The following is a 22,129-nucleotide window of genomic DNA, read 5'->3' on the forward strand; positions in this document are numbered from 1 at the left end:
CCAGGCTGTGACAGAACCCCCGGGATGGGACAGAACCCCCGGGATGGGACAGAAACCCCAGGATGGGGCAGAACCCTCGGGATGGGACAGAACCCTCGGGGTGAGAAGAACCCTCGGGATGGGGCAGAACCCCTGGCATGGGACAGAACCCCCGAGGTGGGACAGAACCCCCGGGATGGAGCAGAACCCCCAGGACAGGGCAGAACCCCCAGGGCGGGACAGAACCCCCGAGATGGGGCAGAACCCCAGGGATAGGACACAACCCTCGGGAGGGGGCAGAACCCTCGGGATGGGGCAGAACTCCCAGGATGGGACAGAAATCCCGGGATGTCACAGAACCCTCGAGGTGGAACAGAACCCCCAGGATGTGACAGAACCTTCGGGATGGGGCAGAACTCCCGGGATGGCACAGAACCCTCGGGATGGGACAGAACCCCAGCGATGTGGCTGAGGGGGGAGAGCGGATGGAGTGGGAGGTGAGGGGGAACCATGGGCAGAGGGAAATGTCGGTGCCTGGCTGGGGGAGCCGTGTGGGAAACTCGGGATGGGAATGAGCAGGCAGGGAAGCTGAGGAATAGGAGCAGAGAGAGAAGGTAATTGGCAAGGGAAAAGGCGGACTTGGACACATCTGTGAAACGGGTTCTGACCCAGGACCTGGGAGGTTTGACCAAACAGCACTGACTTCTTTATTTCTCTGGGATCATGTGCTTTGTTCTGGGTTTCTGTCATCCCAAAGCTGTTCTTTACCCCTTCCTTTTTTTGTGGAGTGGTCACTATCCTTTCTAAATGTTATATCAGATTTGCTTATCTTTTGAAGGCTGATATCTAACCTGAGCATCTGAGGACACAGGCTAAAATCTGCCATCCCACAGAAGAACATGGTAAATCTGACTGCACAGAACCTGCAGGGATCAGCTGCCTTTCACCATCCATGTAAGATGGGCAGGGTTTCTGGTCCAGTTAGTCCCAGTAAGCAAAGATCACAACACAGCCTGTCCTACCCTCTTCTGGAGCTCTTCTGCTCTGAGATATTCTGGTTTGTACCCTGCTGGATGGTGTACATGGAAATGTAAGTACCTGGTTGAAAATATAATTCCTGTTATAGGGTTTGCTTCTACATGTTGGAAAGCATTGACTACACTCCCTGCAGGGAATAGCTAAGTGAAGTTGGCCTATTTGCTTTGAGGCAGAAAAAGCCTGGAGGAATGGAACTTTATAGATTTCCACCCTTTTTAACATTGAAAAAGATTAGGATTATTGACATTCCTGTATTGTTATAGAGTTTTCCTCAGAGGAGATACTGCCTTAGCATAGACTGCAGCAGCAAAGTTCAGAAATTAAAAATAGAAAATCTTGGACCATCAAAAGCAAAACAATATACATGAGAGTACAAATGTCTTATTAATCAAAAAACCATTCTAAGTGAGCAGAGTGAAACTGAGAATTCTGGAAAAATGTTATGCTATAGCGTTTACTGCTTAAAGAGTGCCATGTTATAGCTCATAGTGTGCTATAAAATGGTGCTTTTTAAAGGAAAGACATTGCTCTATCTAGAAAGGAAAATGTGGGTTCTGATGAAGTTTAAACCCCTGAAACTAGCACATTTTGTTGCAGGAAATGCAATTATTTTTTAAAATGGAACAAAGTGCAACTGTGGGAGAAGAGTTCACAAAAGTGAATTTAGAAAATGTTTCAGAAGTGGAGCTTCGTACCCAAAGGCCAAAGGAAAGGCGGATGAGTCAATCAGGAACATTTGGTGATTGAGACAGTGATTTGTTACACAGGTCTGATGAGTGAAAAAGTCATTTCACAAAATTCAAGAAAATGAACTGCTCTATCAGGGGATCAAGGAGAAAATAAAATGAAAAGCTTTCTTTGAAGTTTTTGAGACTTGTCTGCTTTTGTGTTTCAAACTGAGAAAGCTTCTGTAGGCTGGGATAGTGTTCAGTGTCCCTTATTAAAGGAATGACTGTGTTTTGTGGAGGATGCTTCAGTGCCTCTAATTATGGCAAAGGAGCTGCTCTCCCTAGAAAGAAGAGTCTGACTCCAACTGTACTTCTCACTGTCTGAGAATGACCATTCAGCAAGATTAGCAGTTCTGTAAGTTTCCTTCAGAGAAAAAAAAAGTTAAAAATGGGACAAGTATTTGACTTTACACTTCAGAGCCTTTGACTCCTTCAGCTCTTTGCCATGTGCTTGATTTTTACATGGTAAATAACTCAAAATAATAACTCAGGATTGTATAAATTGAACCACATGTGTGAAACACACAGGTGATTTCAGAGTCAGGATCAAGGCCAATACTTCAAAGGTGTGTAGTTGCTGGCTCCCATGGCATGATCCTAAATGTTTCAGCATAAAATATGCATTACCTTTGCTCAACTCCAACTTCTGTAAAGTATAAGATCTTTTGTAAATCACTAGCTGTTAGAAAGGTGACTTTAATTTCATTCTGTTGGTCATATCAGTACATCCTAATCTTAATCTATATCTGTATCTTAATCACTGTGCTGCAATCAGGTCATGTCTTTTCAGTGTTCCTCAAAATTAGTAATTGCCCTTTGTAATCAGCTGCTGTGCTAATACTAAAGTTTCTTCTACAAGTTTCTTCTCCAGTTTGTGTAGGAAGAAGAAAAGGAAGACTTTATTTGTAATTTCAAGTCACTATAAAATATTATTACTGCAATTTATTTCTAAATCATACGCTCTCAGATTATTTCAAAAAATGCTTTTCTAAAAGCCAAAAATTAAAGAGGCAAAAATAAAGAAGCAGCAGGGTAAAAGTTAGATGATGCAATATGGTCTTCACCATAAAAAGTGTATAGCAAAAGCTAGAAAATGGAGGATTATAGTTACAAATAAATTTCCTCTTTTGGTCTTAAGCACTGGTAGTATTATTTTTTCCATATGCAAACTACACTGCTTACTTTGGAAATATTTTATTTAAAGCAAACCTTCTTACCAAACCACATCTCTGTGGTCTTCCTTTGGTGTTGGTCTTTGTATTTGACATCTATTTTTGCACTAACTTTTTTCTACCTTACATGAAGGAATAAACCCCAACTGTCCTGTGGCATGAATTCACAGATGTCATTTTGTGTCAGGGCCGAAGTGCTATTTCTTTTATGGGAAATAGCACGTATATGTATGTGTGTGTGTGTATGAGAAAGGAAGGAAAGGAAGGAAAAAAAGGAAGAAAGAAAGAAGGAAGAAAGAAAAAGAAAAAGAAAGAAAGAGAAAAGAGAGGAAGGAGGGAGGGAGGAAGGAAGAGAGAAGAAGAAAGAAAGAAAGAAAGAAAGAAAGAAAGAAAGAAAGAAAGAAAGAAAGAAAGAAAGAAAGAAAGAAAGAAAGAAAGAAAGAAAGAAAGAAAGAAAGAAAGAAAGAAAGAAAGAAAGAAAGAAAGAAAGAAAGAAGGAAGCACTAACCACTTGGAATGCGGTGCTGAGCAACGATGCTAGTGGAGAAAGACCACAAATATTGAGAAACCAAGGAATTATTTATATCACATAGTATGCATAAAAAATCACAGACATTAAAAATTGATTTTATAATGTAATTTTTTAAAATTAAGTCTTTAGCTCTACTGTTTAAAACTTCACTGTTGAATTTCAGCAAGCAGCGTAAACAGGTAGCATAAATAAAGTGTTTTCAATGTAAATGAAGAACATTTTGTGTGGTGGTTCTCCTGCTCTGGCTGTCCATGGCAGGGTAGGATGGAGCTGTCCTGTCTCTTCCATTGCTTGTCTCCTACCCAGGATGGGTGGGATTGGGGGAGCACAGAAGCAGCAGAACAACCTCTTGGTCATCTCTGCTTGAATATATTTGAGTTCCTATTAACAAAAGAAATGGAAGATAAAGGAAAAGAAAAAAAAGAACTGAACAACTGAAACCTAGAGTGGGAAAACAGGGAAAGGGAATATTAAAATGCAATAATAACCTATAATTTATGACCTATCTCAAATTTCCTGAGGAACTCAGGCTGAAAACAGCCGAGGTTTTATCTCTGGAAGAGTGAAAGTGAACTGCTGTCTCACAGGCTGGAATTGCTATTAGACTGCTCAGCAAGGGAGTCATGAACAAACCTCCTGTTTCCTCCTTGTAACAGAAAGGAAATAAACTACAAAATCATATAATAAAATATAAAATAATTGAAAACATAGAAATAAATCCCTGACAAATTATATGGAAATAAATACAGAGTAACCAGAATGTTTCTTTTTGCCACAAAGCCTATTTGTTTTTCCAGGTGACTAAACTGTGAGTTAGTGAAAAGCTCTGTTCAGTAAAAACCACTCAGAAGTAACTTTGTTTTCCCCCTTAACGTGCCTGGCTGCAATGCAGAACTAGCGATACCCTTTTCCACTTTGGTAGGAATGTAAACAACTTCACAACAGATGTTCTTTATAAGGACAGAGCCTGCTATTTGCATTGTGATATCTCTGTTTGAGTCTTATATACAAGATTTTGTTTAATTCCATCTGGAAAGGCTTCACTGGATCCCTTTGGCTTAGTAAAGCAAAGATTATTCTTTTATGGCTTTAAATCTAAGTTTTCTACTTTCTCTGGTCGGAATCACATACCACCTGCTTTCTTTGCTGGTTGGTAACTCTGCACTTACACAGGTATCCTCATTGTTCCTCTGTAGTGGTTTAGACTCTTAAATATATTTCAGTTGTTTCTTTTACTGGATGTAAGAGTCTATACTCTGCTATTCTGAAATACTTGGATAAGCAACAAATGAAGCTCTTATTTTGCAATGTCTATCAGACATTTATCTTGGCATAAGGGTAGTAATTCGTCTAATGGAGAAAGATTTTTTCAGATCTGAAGTGCATATCAGAGTACAAAATACAGCCTTGAATTTTTATTTTCATTATAAATTTTCTTAATTATTTGTCTGGGAAACTGTGTAGTTTGCTTTACATCAATACTCATTACCACTAAATTGGCACCCAGTGGAAGCTACAACAGAAACAGTGAATAAATACTTTTTAGATTTTAATTGTTTGTGTCTTTCATTTATTTAAGGAGTTTTATTTTCATTTTGTATTAGCAGAAATATAAATGAATTACCCATTATGTTGTAATGTCTTATAAGAGGATGGGTGGCATTAAATCCTCTGAAAAAAATACTGTTAAAGAAACATTTTGAAGACTGGGACTTTCATGCAAGAGGTGTAACCTTGGATTGAAATGCATGAAACAGACTGTTGAAAAGACTTAATTTTAATCAGTTAAGTATGGTATGTTTCCTATAAGCATATAATGCCAATATACCAGCTTCTCTCTTTTTGTCACTTAATCATAGAAAAATCTGATTGGACACTGAAATACAGAAAGTAATAATTTTACAGTTATTTGATCAAAGAAAAAAATATTTTCTTCCCCTGCCCCCCCATATCAGTTGTTAAATTATTAGATGAGCTGCTGTCATTATTTCTTCTAAAATATTTCAGGAGATTTTAAAATGTATTTGTTCCTCAAGCTTTATTTCTACTTCATGCTGCACTTGGAGGCAAAAGAGTATGTGTAGATGACTGAAATGAAATGGCTTTATTGGCTTTATTCATAACAGGAGCTTTATTTAGTGCTGGCTTAGATAACTTTTATACTTTTGCTGTATGCATTAAAGCCAAATTAATTTATTTAGATATCGAGAATAACTCTCATGTGAAATGAAGAGTTGTCCATTACACTTTTAGGATTCTCTTCTAATGCATTTTTCATAAGATTAATTCTATTGTTCCATCCATGTTCCTTTTTAAAAAATATGACAGTTTCCTCAGACATTTGGACGATTTGGATACATGCCCATGGGCCAAATTGGGCAGTAGTAGAAATTACTCCACATTCCATGCAAATGCCCAAACCAAGGAAGTTCTGCCTGTTCAAGGAAAGCTGTCTCAGTTTGACCAGGACATGTCTCCTGAATCTGAAAACCTGCTGGATAGAAACTGCATGATCTCTTAAGACTTCTTATCGAAATTGGGCCAGATGATACTTTTTAATGACAAACTCTTCCATAACAGAATTCCCAATTCTAATTAGTTATTAAAAAAAAAAAGCTACTATCCCTAATCCTTCCAAATAATCTGAACAGTTTTCAGAATACTTCTTTCCTTGAGAATATTGTGGAAAAGATATGTTCTACCTGCAGGTTTTAAAAGCTGCTTTGTAAAATCCAATCTAATAAATAGATCTCTATAAAAGTCTTCCCTCTTCATCCTGTACACCCCTTTGTAGGCAGAGGAACGTACTTAATGAAGAATGAACAATGACAAATAACAATATATAAACTTAACTGCCTGTTGATACAGATGTTATGCTGTAATTTCATCTTTTTTTAAGGTGGCATAAAAAGAGAGAACCTATAGTTGGGTTTCTATCCCTTCCATATTTCTTCTCTCTGATGCTTCTGGGAGATTAGCTGTGTTTAATCCTGAAATTTTCAAAGACTTCATGGCACACATCTGCATCCAGATGCCAGGAATCAGCGCACAGACAGGATAATAAAAGCATTACATTCAGATAGAGTAGAAAATCGCAGCTGCAGTAAGCATGTCTGATCAATTGTGCCACGTTCATAAATTAATAATTTGCACTGTATTACAGTCACTTCTTTTCAGAAGCTTTAAACATGTCTATTCACAGATTGTGCGAGAAGTATGTAAATAATTCTGCTGGGTTTGTCTTTTTACAGCCTGTCTTTTGAGAAAGAAGATAAGAGAAGTGAATTAGAATAAATAGCAAAAATGTTGCTTCCTTTAAAGTAATTACTTTTTTCCCATTTTGAGCATTAAGTCAGAATGTTTAAAATATCTGCACTAAGTCTGTTTTTTGAATGCAAAGTTAATATCCATAGTTGAGGCTGCAGAGTTTATAAAAGTGAGTAACACACAGTGTTTTCATGTGTGCTTTTATGCATATTTGGGCCTGTTCCTCTTTCTTTTTTCAAAAAAATTGTATGATTTCTATGCTACTGTTGATGGTGGTTTGAACTATCCTCTTCCATTGCTAAAAGAAATAAACATATCTTAAATATCAGTTTAGAAGCAATTGCTGTTGATTGTGAATGCTATTAGATCTTCCAGTGCTGCAAAAAAAAAAAAGAAAAACAAAAAAAAGTTCTTATTCAAAGGGCTTACTGATGAAGAGCCTGATTCACACATATTTTAGATTTTAGATCTTTATTTATAGGAATAATCCAGTAGGAGACACTGAATAGATGACATAAGAATCATAGGCATGGAGAGTTGAAAGACACAGCAGGGGATTGTCTGTTTTAACTGCAGGGTTAGGACAGGAGAGCACCAGGCACTGCCTGACTGGGGTCAGGGATCTCCTGCAAAGGCAGAACTTCTCAGCAAGTCCTGCCAGATTGCTGCCCTGCCTGGCTCTCCCTGTACTGTACTTCGTACCAACAATAAACATAACCAATTTCTCTACCCTTTCTGCATTAGTCTTAGTTTCTTAGCATCTTGTCTTTGTTTCTTTCCTCATCTTCTCCAACTTTGGTGTTCTTAGATATTTTCCTCCTCGGCAGCTTCTTGGCCTTATTGTGCATGTGGGCATTAGATTTACTGTCATGAAGAGTACCCTTGTTGCTCTTGCCCTTAGTGAATATTCCACGCAATATTTCCCATTCAACCTGGTATTCTGAATTCTGACTCTTTCTTCCAAAACAAACTTACTTCCACTTCTCCACCCTCTGTCCCCATCTCAATCCTGTGCATTGACTTGTGAACATTTGGTAAATACACTCTCTGTTCCACCTTTCAGGATGTTGCAAACACTGAACAGAGTGTGCCTGGCTGAAACTTCTGTGGGAACCCTTTTATGAAGACCTGAAGATAAAATTGAAGATTACTCACAGACAGCAAGTTTTCAATCAGTGATGAACTCTGATAATGAGTAAGGTGAGGACTGTGGACCAAAGGGAAGAGCAGGATCATGCTGGATCAGGCATGTTTGTCTGTGTATGAGATTGCTCTTCCACAAGTATGACCTTTTATTTTGCAACAATGTGGATTTAGAAAACAGTTTACTTAAGAGGCTATGACACAGGATATTGTGAAACTCTATCAGTGCCAAAATTCTTTATCAATGCCAAGGCACAACATATTTACTGCTTCACTCTCATCCTTATGGCCAGCTGCTGGATCAGGGAGGGAAGTTAAATAGTGGGACATGGTTTTGTGACAGACCAAGATTGGCTTGTGTTCTATATCTGGCTATTTTTCTTCAAAGTATCTGCAGCCTAATTGTTTAATAATTCATCCTGGTACCTTTCTTAATCTGTCTGGTGTAAAATTCTGCCAAGGAATAAAGACAAACACTAAGTTCAGGCTGTCATATTTATCCGGGAGCTTCTCAGTCCTCTTTGAATTCTTAAAACTTTAGCAATCCAGAAATGTCTTTGAAGGATGCCTGGAAATTTGTAAGCTTAAAAGGATGAGGTCCTATCAGCATGAACACACCTAAATGTTTAGCAAATTATTTCTGTGTTGTGGCCAGTACTCCATAGGCCTTGTTGAAATTAGTGTAATTATGCAGCAAGGCACAATTCCCTTTTCTGGGAAATGTGTCAGTCTTCTCATTTTCACACTCTATGCCCTTTCCTAGTTCATAATGGATCTTTGCAAGAGTGATATAAAAATATCAGCACAACCAAGAATTGAGCTGGGTTGGCTTGCACAATTACTTCATACAGATGAGTAAAAAGAGATCACAGAAGGAAGGAAAGTCAGGCAACAGAATACCAGGAATGAAATGGAGATTAAGTATAATCTAGGTATGATTAAAATAGCAAATTGTCTCATTTTGCAGTGGGGATAATGTAGTGACTAAGAATAGTAAAAAGGTGCTTAAGGGAATGGAGACAGAGCATTGGAAGTTTCCGTGAGCTGTATCAGCTAAACATTGGCTCCTTACTACCATACATTGGAGAGGGTTAAACAGTGCCCTTTTCAGGTCACTGAAATGATCCTAGAATGCTGATTTGCACCAAACAGGGATTTTATATGTATCTGTTCAATTTAAGGCTAACTTGATGCAACTAAAGACTAACAAAGTTATTCCCTGTATTCATGAAAAGGAAAAGAGGTGGTCAAACAAAAGGCAGGAATGATGGTTTGACCTCAACACCAAGCAAGGTCTTAGAGTAGATTTTGAAGGAAAAAATTATCAAGGACCTAGAAGTAAATGGACAGTGGGAAAAACTGCAACATGGTTATCAAGGACAGATCATATCTGACTAACTTAATATCTTTATTTGATAAGATAATTGTCCCAGAGAAGAGTAATGCAGTAGACCTAATCTACCTTGATCGAAACAAGGCATTATATTGTTCGTTGTAGGAAGTTATTAAAGGTGGAAAAGATGAGCTTTAATGCAAGCACTGAAGGTAGAAGAGGAACTAAATGAAGGGTTGTATTAAAAGATGGGTCTGTTAAAAATGGAAATATCAAAATGAAAGGAGTTTGCTAGTAGAATTCCTCTAGCACTGATCTTTGCACTGATTTAAGCAGTAGTTACGATCTTGGTAGAAGTAGGAGGATGGGTATGGCATTAAAAGATGACAAAATTGGAATGACTAGCATATAAAAAAAATGACCTCATGGACTGACAAAATGGAAACCTAATAGTATGGAAAGCAGAACCAGATGCTTAGGGATTAATATCATGTTCATTTGTATAATCCAGTGTCTTGATAATTGCTGTTGATAGTAAGGGGAAGAGGTTTAATGCCTTAATCAGCTGTGGTGTGAGCATGAGCCATCATTATGTCATGGCCATGGAGCAGTATCAGGGTATATTAGACAAAGGATTTTCAGTGGAGACAATAAAGTGTTAATATTGCTTTACAAGGCATTGGTAAGACAACTTTCAGAACACTGTTTACAGTTCTTATGACCCACATTGATGCACAGCAGGTGCAGAGTGGGATGGTTAGGGTAAAGGACTACCTATTTTCTCAGCTGAGATGAAAATAGATTATCTGGCAAAACAAAGCTTGAAAGGGCATATGGTTATGTCTTTATAAGTATGTGTGGGGGCAGATGTGAGGGAAGACGACTTTTATGTTAAAGGATAACACTATTTCAAGATCAGATACTTACAAACAATTATGAATAAATGAGAAATTTAAAAGAAAGGTTCTTGGCAATCTGTGCAAAGCTCTGGAACTGCTTGCAGACAAGGTCATGGAGGCAGAGACCTGAACTACTTCCAGATGGAAATTTATAAATTAATAAATGTGTATGTGTGACATGGTGAAGTAATCATGGGTCAGAATACAAAGTTTGTGATATAAAGCTTTGGATACTTACTGACATTGCCAGAGAAGCTTAATGGGGAACTGTTTGTGTACTTGCCTTACACAGTCCCTAAAAAGAAATATTTTTAACTAGTCCACATACCAACTCTTCTATTCTGCATACCAGGACTTTTATGTTCCTTCTTGGTGCATAGCATAGGAGAAGGGGACTGCCCTTTCTTAAACTATAAGATTGGCAGCAGGTTAAAATGTGGCAGTTTTTTAGGATGTCAGGTGTTAACTGGGTATAACTTGTGTACATGCTGAGGGGTAAATTGATCACCTGATTGAGATTAGGAAGTGTTTTTTCTCTAGGACATATTGGTTGGAGTTATTCCTCTCTGTCTGGAAAGGGATGTGACCTTTTGCTTTGTGGAATACCTGTTCTTGCAGACTGATAAAATGTGATTGATTGGGAAATTTCATGACTTTAATACCTTCTACTGTTCTCTAGTGGTTTTCAATCTTTTATTCTCTTGAGTTCCTGAGGGTTTGACTATAATGTAGGACATTATGTCAGTAGATTGCATGTTTGATTCAATGTTTGCTTTTGCTGATCTTTCAAGACTTTCCCCTGAATAACAAAGTTTTACTTTTTTTTTGAGGTAGCACAGAGCTGAATAAGAGGCAGTCAACATACTTCAAATATATTGGTAACTTTTGAAAGAGAAAAGTTTGATCATTTTTGTGGACCAGAGATTCCTGAGACCTTATAGCAGAAAAAACCCTTTAATTGGGGATTGTAACCCAAAGAATTTAAAAAGCATTATAGAGGATATTATATTTTGTTAATTAGGATTCTCAGGGTTTTCTAGTTTAGCTATTACACTAATACACTTACAGCTGACTCAATGATTGGGGTTCTTCAGACTGTATAAAGTCTACTTTATTGTAACTACAGACACGTTTTTCTTCCTGTTTTGGTTTGACTATTACTATCTGGAAAGAAATATTTGAAAAGTGATAGTACTTTATCTCATTAAATTTATAAGGGGTCCAGGGCAACTAAGCTCCTAACTCACCTGTCATAGTTAAGTGGATACAATCAGATGAGGTGTAAATTACAATGTTTAGTTCTAAAGATTGCTTTTTACACAAATATGGATCCTCAAACCAGAGGCCACAAAGGATGCAATGGTGTTAAAAATCTACTAGGTAATTCAGTGTGAATTATTAACACAATTACACTTGTAGTGGTTGTGCTGACATATTTCTTGCCACTAATAAATAAAAGAGACTCATTTTATCTCCGTCTTGCTTCTTGGACCCTGAATAGGTGTACTTTAAAATTGTGCAGTTTACTTTTAATAACCTATACAGGGGTATTGATGTATCAGTTGAGATGTGGTTTATCTCTGGCAATGCAGAAAGCTGGTTTGGAAGTTTTTTTGAAGCACAGATCACTAAATGACAATGTAATCTACTGCTACTCAGTCTGCCCCTCTCATTTCTTGTCAAAACATGAAATAGCAGATTCATAACTCAGGTCAAATCTTGTCTGTATCTGGTTTTTTGAGTCTTATCTTGACAAATTATCTTTTAAGATAGATTATAAATAATGAAAATATCAGTGAGGAGATGGCCTGAAACATATATAAAAAATTGGTGTCTCTAAACTTGCCAGTCCTTCATGTGCCATTTGCTTTGAGTTAAGCAATTGCTTAGTTGTTTTATAATGATGCAAAGAGCAAAATCACCAAATTAGGGTTTTTTTGTTCTTCATATCGTTGTCTCTGTGGAATCCAGTGCCACAAGCCATGGAACCTTGTAAGAAATAGTTGGCAGCTGCATGGCATATGGAACCTTCTAAATCCAAACCCCTCATACTCGGAGAACAGTTTCTCTCACACTGCTCAGTACCTTTTGAGTACCATCTGGAACAGCAATAAAATAAAACTCTTTTTATTATCATCTTTGATACATAAATCCAGCTGCAAATAGATTTTTTCCCTAATAAATTGTGTGATTAATTTTAAGCTGAAAAGTTTCTGTTGAGTCATTGTTGTGGTTTAACCTCAACCAGTAACTAAGCACCACACAGCTGCTTCCTGACTCCCCCTGCCCCTGTGGGATGGGATGGGGGAGAGAATTGGAAGGGTAAAAGTAACAAAACTTGTGTGTTGAGACAAAAATAGTTTAATAATTAAAGTAATAATAAATTAGAATAAAAAAAGATAGAAATAAAACCCAAAAAAACCCCAAGCAATGCAAATGAAAAACAATTGCACGCTGCAGACCGACTGCTGCCCAGCCTGTTTGTGAGCAGCAGGCCCTGTCAGATTGCCCCTTATGGTATATGCTGAGCAGGATGACCTGTAGTATAGAATATCCCTTGGGTCAGCTGAGGTCCTGCCTCTGTACCCTCCCAGCTTCTTGTGCACCCCCAGCCTCTCTGCTGGTGGGGTGAGGAGCAAAAAGATCCCTGACTTGGTGTCAGCACTGCTCAGCAACAACAAAACATCAGTGTGTTATCAATCAACATTATTCTCATCCTAAATCCAAACTCAGCACTTTACTGGCTATTAACTCTACACAGCCAAAACAGGACAGTTATTTTAAGTTTGACTCTTTTAAGTTTTGGTTAGAAACACAGGATTTTTGAAGCAATTTCATTTTATCATTTTTAGGTGGCTCTCCTACATAATCCATACCCCTTAGTATTGTCTAACTTATTGTTATCAAACATTTACTTTCCTTTTATTACACAGGAAAACTTTGGAACATACATGAGCACTTTCAAGCCTTTAGGTCCCTGAGATCAAAAAAGTCCTGCTGCAAAGCAGATACCAGTATCTGTTGGTAGGAAGGGAGTTATCTTGTCCTTTTACTTGTGTGCTCTACATGTGTCCCAGATCACCTCAGGCTGAGGAGCAAAGTGTCCAGTCATCTCCTTTCAAGGTCCCTGTTGGAAACCAGAGCAGGGCTGAATTTGTAAGTCCACCCACAAGATGGAAAGTGAACTCTACTATGTGTGTTGACAAGGAGTCAGTGCAGTATTTCAGTGTTGCTTTTAATTACCAGATACTGTGTTTCTCTGAAAAAGTGTTGGATTGAGACTTGAAATGTGGTAAAAATATGGTGATTTGGGCTGAGGAAGAGGGAGAAGGGGAAAGCTGATCTCTCTGAAAGGAATGTGTTGACAGGAGCTCTCAGAGCACATTGTGGCAGAGGCATGGTAGAGGCCCGAGTATTTGCCTAGGACAGGAAAGTTTTGATTCTGTTCTCTCACAGGACAAGGGAATTTAAAATCTTACTTTCCTAGCACATGAACAGGCATCTCTTTCAGACAGGGACACTGAGCAGCAAATGGGGCAAGAGTTACAGGGTAAGAAAAGTGAGGTGTGATGCAACATGTATCTAGAGTTTTCAGAATACTTCTTCCACTTTGACTTGCTAAATCTGAAATACATTCTTAGTTCATTATAGACCAGGATTGTCTTTCTTGTGTAGTATCACAGCTGAAAAGAGATAGGCCCTATCCATATGACAAATGGGTTTTTGAAATGTTATCCTGGGGAGAGGCTTAAGGGCATGGGTTCAGAGGACCTATTTTAGACTTCCCTGGGAAAAGTGACTTTTTTAATCATTAGAGAAGTAAAAATGTTCTTGAGTTGCTTTAAAGTTCAGTGTACTCAATTCAGCAACCAAGTGCATAATTTCAGGAACAAGTTTTATTTCAGAGGGGAAATTGTCTTCCAAGGTTTTTCGTTTGCTTTGTTGGTTTTTTGATTTAAAAATAAAAGTACTATTTATATGTTAAAAAAAGTCTTGTGCAGATCCCTTAAGCAGTTCTGTGACATGATTATTCAAACCAGGAACATGATTCTGTTAGTTCTTTATCACAAAGCTCGAACTGTAGGACCTTGTTGGTCCCTGAACACTGGAAGATTTCTCTTTGGGTATATTCCAAATTTACTGGCAAGTATGGGCCAGCATTGGAAGTGTATGTCACAAGGTTTTGGATACCAACATCTTAGCAGGATGCAGAACTAAGGATTAAATTGAAGTCTTTTCAGTGAACTCTGTATATATACTATATATACATGTATATATAAAAATATGTAAAGTAATCCTGAGATAGATAGATTAGATAGATGGATAGATAGATAGATAGATAGATAGATAGATAGATAGATAGATAGATAGATAGACAGATAGTTAGATAGATGCTCAAGAGAGTTAGACTGAGGGAAACTGCTGTGTGCTTGCCACTTCTTTGTAACATTTTTGGTCAATATCCATCAACTGGAACATTCCACATAAAGTAGACACCTTACAGAAAGAGCACTTGTGGTTATTAATGAAAATCTTGCAGGAAGAACACTATTGGTTATGCCTCTGGGGGAGAAATATCCTCCTGCAGGGACCTTTTTTTTCCCCCATGGGATAAAAGGAATTATAAAAATTATTTTTCTTTCACTTTCCAAAAAGATCTAAACTTCAATTTTAAATTAATATTGACTGAGCAGTCAACACATTTTCAGCTTTCCTTCAAAACAGTGTCTCTGTGCTGAAGTGAACTATTTCACATGTCTGAAAAAGCATTGCCTAATGCCTGCAAGCACTGTCAGAAATCAATGACTTTGAAATTTGTGCTATTTGTACTCCAAGTTTGGAATATCACGTTAATTCAGTCTGTTTACAGTAGATTAAAAGTGGGTATGGACAAGTGTCACAAAGTATATATGTTGAGTGATGTTCCTTTAAATATTAGAATTAATATAATTTGAATATTGCAATATTAACTGGATCTTCATTGTAGCTCTGCAAAAAAAGGGACAAATTCAAAGTATCAAAGGAAATAGCATTGTTTGGGTGATGACATAGAACCTGCAGATAGTGACAACAATCACCCTAAAATATTTTTTTGCATGTCAAAAATATTTTAAGAATTGAAAGTATAAAAAAGGAAAAGGAACTCTGAGTAGCTCTGGTCATAAAGATTTGAATGTAATCAAGTTCAGAAATCAGGATATTAATCTCAATTGCTTTGGATTTTTGTAATTCTGGGAACATCATGCTTACATTTCATTCTGGCAAGATGCCCTCATTGTACATGTTTAAACAAGTTTTCATTATTTTGTTATAAATTGTGTTCTTCTGGATAATTAAATAAGTCAGAAACTTGGAGGAGTCACACTGTGAGCATATAGGTAATTTGTTACAGCTTTAAATTTACTATAAAGTATTTACATTTTATCTTAACATTTTGTCTGCAGTTTTTTTCTTCTTTCATAAATTAATAACTCAGAAATTCCTATGAAAATGACTTCATCAGAAACTTGCTTCTTTTCCTTACTTGGGGCTGAAGATTCGTAGTCTTTTTGCCATTTATAAATTAAATTATACAGCTCAATTGCTCATGTCTACAGCTATTACTGAGTTCAAAAGTATGGCCTTTAGAAAGGCTTGTCAGGTATGGCTTTGGTGCATCTGCTTAAAGAAAATGGCAAATCCACATCCATATCCCTCACAGATGGACAGAGTGTGGAGTCCTTTTCATATGGTTATTTTTACTCCCAAATTAGGACACAGATTATTTAGGGATATTCAGAATACAATTACATGTGAATGACTTTCAGGATCAAATTTAGACAGCACCCAGGAAGTCTGAATACTTCACCTTCATAATTTAAAGGTATGCATTGCTGTTTTTCCAATTAATTGTGTCTGCCAGTAACACTGCAGGACAGATGCAGACATTCCATCACAAAAGCTTTTGCTGCTGGTGTTACCAGCAGGTGACTATATCCACCTAAAGGAAGTGCTGTAGATTTAACTGTGCATCACGTGATTAAACCAGGAAAACCTCATGAACAGACAGAGCTTTAGTTGATCTAATGAATGTTTGCAGAAAAGCGTGGAGGGAAGAACTGGAAGTACCACCAGTTGGGACTCCCGTTTGAGACTTGCCTTCCAGACTGGCCTGTCGTGTTCACTTCTTTGGGGTGTACAGTGACCCATCGGAATTTTACAGCAGTAGCAAAGAAGCCAAGTCATGTGATTATGTGGTGTTTTAATAGAACAAACAGGTCTTAATTTTCAACACTGTTTCCAGATGATAATCAATTGGATTACAGGAGAATTAGCTCATCATACAGTTCTTCCTAAACTATCCTAAACTATATTAAAGAACCCCCATGTGTTGAGTAAGAAGATATTGTTGCTGACTCAAGAAATAGTCTTTTCCTCCCATATTCATTGACTACCTTTTATTACTAAACATCTAATTTCCAAATGTTTGTTCATTTTTATTGGAGTGTTTGCAGATACTCAGAAAATTGTATAAACAAGCCCAGAAACACCTCTCCTCAACCACCCCAAATAAAAAACAAATCAACCACAAGCCAAACAAAACCAACAACCAAACAAACTCATGAAAACTCACAGTCCCTCCCAAAACCTCAACAAGCCCCAAAAGCCCACACTCTTCCCTTCAAAAAAACCACAAAGCAAACAATAAAACCCCAAATATTGCTATACCTTTGGCAGAGACTGCTACATGCAGCTGATGGCAGTCAGTTTTGTTTTCTCAGTAGGACAAATTCTGAAGGCATTTACAACACTAGTTTCTTCCCCTTCCATTTCCTTGATCTCCTTTCACCTCCAACATAAATATCGTGAGACTTTTTGTACCCAAACTTTTTCACCTCAGAGGAAGACTGATCAAACAGAGATTGCAGAAATTAACACTGACAGAGTCGCTAACCTTTTGAGAAACTTGCAATAAAATTACAACTTTAGTGATACTGTCAGGAGAAAAATTTATTTTACTCGTCAGAGCTAGTCTAGCAAATGTATAGAAAACACAGCTTTGAAAATCCAAGATGATAATTTTGCCTTTGGTCACTAAATTCGAAAATGAATGTAACCTCCATGCATCTTTTTTGACTTCCCTACACAGGGCAGAAGTCAGAGCAGATTTGCTTCTACAATTTAGAAGAAGAAATGTATAGTAAGTGAAAGCAAAGTGTTCCTCTACGATTTAATATGCTTTGCTCTGTAAATGTGTGTGTATCCCGTGTAGCTGAACAGTGAAAGCTGAATACCCATCACTAGCTAGAGCTGTGCACGTTTGAAAAGAGGATCTCACCACTTCTACACACCATTCTGTACACAGACTTTTCATCATGTTCACTTAAACATGGGAAGAAAATTAATCTACATGTAAGTGAAGCACTATGCAAATACAAGACACCAACATATTAATCTTAACATGGATTTTCTCAGATGCTGGTCAAGAATCTGATGGATTAAATGTTCATGCTTTCCACATGTTTTTACAGTAGTGTGGATGTTTTATTCTTACAGCAACTGACAATTAGAATAAGTAATTTTCTAGCTCTCGTTTTCTGCAGAGACTACAAAGTTCACTAATATTTTACATAGTATAGGTAGGGTTTCCTGCCCTGTGGTTCAGGATGGTATGATATACACAAGCCCAAAGTGCTGGTAATCACAGAAATTTTAAAAGACAAAAGGAAGGTTTCAAGATAACAAACTGAACTGTGGCCTTGGTTGAATCACATGAGTTGCTAATGCCCAGGGGATGCTAAAGGCTGATGCTGGCATATTGTTTGGAACCTGAAGTTTCAAAAGATCCTGTCCTAGCACCTAAATAGTCTTGCTCTAGATATTCTAGGCACGTGAATTACTACTAATTAATATATGATATTTCATTTTTTGCTCGTCTTTTATACTTTTACCTAGCTGTGTCACATCGAGTGTCTTTGCTGGCTGTATCCTATTGTGCCAGAGAATTCAGCGCCTTGTCTTAGTGGGGAGTCAGGAATCCCTTCCCACGGTAGCCTGCATTGTCCCCACCAACAGCCAGGGGGAGGCATTAGCCCATTTTTAAAGCAACAAGCCTTCAATCCAGGGGTGCAAGGATTGGTCTGTCCTAACAATTCTTTCCTTACTAGTTTGAGGAAACATCGGTGTCTATACCTTCAAATAGTATTTAGTGGTAAAAGGAATCATTTCTGTAAGATAGAGAACTTTACAAACTGGCTGAAGTTCTCTTTGTTATTTTCATATTTTTAAGGGGTAACCAGTATGTTGTGTTTCTTTATAAACTCTTAACTGCATTGTACTGTTTTAGTGTTGATGTATCTTTCCTACTGAAATCATACTCAGGTGGTATATTACATAAATTCACAGAGGAATTGTGCAGCATTGTTTTTCTTTTTTTCTTCCCCCTTTTTTTTCTTTTTCCTTCCAGGTGGCCTCTTACTACACCAAACTCTGGTGAGGACAGGGCAGTGAGAGTTTAGGAAGAAATTACTGGCCAAGAACAGCTGTGGGAACTCACTATCAGGTCTGCCTAAAGCAGTGGCATAGGGGGTTGTGGTGTGCAGATGATGCCCTTTCTTTTTCATACTTTTACATCAGTTAAGTCACTTTATGATCTGGATTGTACTACCAAGTGTTTTTTATTTGATTGCTGTGTGAATGTTCATTGCTTACACTGCTTTTGTTTTATGTTTTTCCTGATACTTACTGAAAGCTCTAAACCCAAATAAATGACAAGTTCAGTAAAAACTCAATCTTGCTTTTGTGCTGCAAAAACCCATTCAAGGCTTCATAAGCCCCTCAAAATTGATTTTTGGAGCACTGTTATTTAATCTGCCCTTTACAAAACTTTAATGCCTTGAGCAAATCCTTCTTGCCTTATTCCCACCACAAGGCATTTTGACTTCATGGTAAGCAGATAAATGTAAGACAAAAAAATGCAATTCAGATGGTTCCCCCAGTCCCTTGTAATTCTCTAACTTCTCTATTCTCCCTTTCTCATTATTGAATAAAGCCTCCTGTGTAAACACTACTTTTTGTGCTCCCGTAGCACACAGACTTTTTCCCATCAGTTGCTTGCTCTCCCCCACCTGCTGGATCTGACTCATTAGTTCAGCTTCAGCTTTGCTTCACCTATTCACTCCCCAAAGAATTACATTTAAAGTTCATGGCACTGTTCTTATTCTCATCATCCTTTCCCTTCACATGCCTAGCGGCCCTGCAGATAATACTCTGTAATGTTCCCTGGGCTCACTGGCTCCAACTTCAATATTTTCTTGCAGAGTTCAGCCTTTGAAAGGAGGTGTATGGCAGAGATGGCAAAGGGAATCTGCAGGCTAACTGTGGGCCAGGCAGTGTATTAATTTCACTTTCTTGTCAGCTCAGTGGTACATTGTCACCTGAACTGCTGCCAGCCAGACCCACTCAGTGCAGGGCTCCAGCACTGCAGCTTTTGCAAGTGGAACTGGCTGCAAAACATCCACTGTGTTTGACTCAGGTCTCTTTGCATGTGATGCCCTTCTAAAAGTTTGGTGTCAACCACCCATTTACATGCAAAGGACGAGGCAGAGGGACATCCAGTAAAAGTGAATGCAGCAAAGTTCATGTTCAGACTTCACACACCTTGTCTGCCTTGCTTCCATGGTCAGGTGGTCCTGGTCACAGGATGCTGTTCCTTGATTCTGTTCTGCATTTAGAGCTTTTGGGACCTGGCTGCCAGGTGACACGAGGCTTAAAACTGCCCAGTGTCAGGGGTTACACTTCCCTCAACCTACTTTCAGAGAAAAGTGTTTGAAGCACTGTCTTTTACTGAAGTTTTAGTATCAAATAACCCCACAATCCTCATTACTTTGTCTTTTCTTCACGAAAAGTTTTCAATGAAAGAATACCAGGTATTGTATAACAGCTTCTAACTGGAAGGAACCCAGTAAGTAAAACTACGTAAATACTGAAGTACTAGAAGTTAATGTAAGTAATGCAAGTAGCTTGAATTAATTAGTTCTGGTTTCCACATTATTTATACTACAATGGCCTTTAAACAATAATTCAGTGGTGATTGTATTGTCATCTTTCTTCTAATGGAACGTTTGTCCTTACCAGCATGTTCTGAAAATTTTTTATAAAAGTCAATCAACAGAATTTTAAAAAAGACATCAATATCTTTAAAATGTTTGTATTAGGTACTTCTGTATGGCTTATTCTTTTATTCTTCATTTGACTGAAGAGGCTTCTGAGTTGAGTGATTGACAGGTACAAATTGTAAGGTGGGCTTTGGTTTGCCTGAAATCAACAGCAAAACATCCATTGACTAAACTTTACCCCAGAAGAGGTAAAAGGCAATTGCAAAACCATGTGCAAAGAGCAGAAGGATTATGACTCCAGCCACAAAGTGGCTTGTGGGGCTTTATCTGGTATATTTTTAAGTTTTTGAAAATCCTGATAATGATTTGCAGTTAGAATCTGTGGCACAGTATACAGGAGCAATACGAATACAACATGGCACTTCAGGAAAGCTGCATACCTTGTGTCAATGGGACACCAGTCCAATACACAAGTGACTTCAGCTACCCAAACCCACAATGATCCTCTGTAGAGAAAGTCCTAGGGTTGTCTCAGGGCCAGTTTCCAGGACATGGAAATTAGTTTAGTAATAAATGGAAAAGATGGGGAATACCTAAAAACACTGGAAATAAGCTGACAAATTTTATAAATAATTCCATCTCTGAAAAAAAGAAAAAAAATTCCTTCTGATTTTCAAGAATCTCACACCAATGGTTCTGTTTAAAGAGTGTGCAGCAGTTGGATATTCTGAGCAAGTGTATGTAGCGTGGACTTTCTTCTTGGATTTTGTTTTTCAAACATGGTTGCATTTGAAACTTTTTTTTGGATTAAAACATTTTAACCTTTCTTCACTTTGTGTGGTGGTTTTCCAGAGATGAGTCAAAATACTGGCAGGAGGAGTGTTTAGGGACAATATTCAGAATTTTGGATGTGTGTTTTCCAGCTGTCTTGTTATTTCTGAGCTGTCAGTGACATTTAATTTGACTTTTAGCACTTAAAATGCGAATTTGATTTTACTGTAATAGTAAACACCCCACAAAAGCTGAGTTTTACAACAGGAAAAGTAGCTATTAAGGTAGAGATTTGCAATGTGTTGCTTTTATAGGCCAAATAACTTTTGTGTATGTATGTGTGTATATAAGTATTCAGGACATTAAAGCATGAATGATTTTGTATAAAGTGGCCCGGATTTCAGTCTTATTTTCGGTTGCTGTGAATGCTGTCGCTATTTCTGACTTAGACTTCTAAATAACAGGAGGATTATGCTACCTTTGTATTAGATACACAGATAACTTCTATACAAAGCTTATTATGTGTCATAATGATGTCAAAATTACCAGCGAAGAAGTAATCATCTCTGTATTACCCAGTTCAATTTGCATTGAGTGTTTGGGAGGCCAACTTTTTTCATTAAATACCAACTACTTGAAAAGCCAAAGCTGTCTTGAATCGTCAATGCTATCACCAACTTAGCTCCTTCTAATTATCCTGAAATACTCTAGAAAACTGGCCGTGTCCTTGTTTCTCCAATTATGTCCTTGTACTGCAGCAGATAATGGATTTTGTAACCATGTAATGGTATATGCCTCTTCATACTAAACAACCAAAACAGAAAAGTTGTGACTTAATCAGTTGCAACTTGACATCACTATTACAACTTCACTGACAGAACCAGTACTCTGAGCAGGGTTTATCTGGGTGAAAAAAGCCCCTTCCATTTGGGTTCTGTGACTGTTGCACTCTGTATATCCTGGCATATGCTGAGCTTTAAATAAGTGTTTCTGAAGTACCTTGCAACAGTTTAGCTCCATCTGCCATCCAGTTTCTGCTGTAAAAGTGGCCAGCCTGATCATCTCTCATCTCATGAGGCGAGGCAAACTCCTTTAGGCAAAATTTACTGCTAGAAGCAGCAAATTCCTTAAGTCAAATGGGCCAAATAGCTTGTTGACAAAACTGTCAAG

At 37.8% G+C, this 22,129-nt stretch overlaps 1 long non-coding RNA gene across 2 annotated transcripts; it reads left to right on the top strand.

Annotated features, from left to right (window-relative positions):
• The first annotated feature begins 660 nt into the window (after nucleotides 1-660).
• Nucleotides 661-21,560, top strand: LOC139675556 (uncharacterized). 2 transcript variants are annotated; one of them, XR_011698503.1, is made up of 3 exons: nucleotides 661-1,069; nucleotides 7,780-7,916; nucleotides 18,538-21,560. It is a non-coding gene; the product is annotated as an uncharacterized lncRNA (long non-coding RNA). The 2 variants fall into 2 exon arrangements; XR_011698502.1 differs by lacking the exon at nucleotides 661-1,069 and adding an exon at nucleotides 3,405-5,233.
• The last annotated feature ends 569 nt before the right edge of the window (nucleotides 21,561-22,129 follow it).

The sequence above is a fragment of the Pithys albifrons genome, chromosome 9 (genome assembly GCF_047495875.1).
Source record: "Pithys albifrons albifrons isolate INPA30051 chromosome 9, PitAlb_v1, whole genome shotgun sequence".
Lineage (NCBI taxonomy): Eukaryota > Metazoa > Chordata > Aves > Passeriformes > Thamnophilidae > Pithys > Pithys albifrons.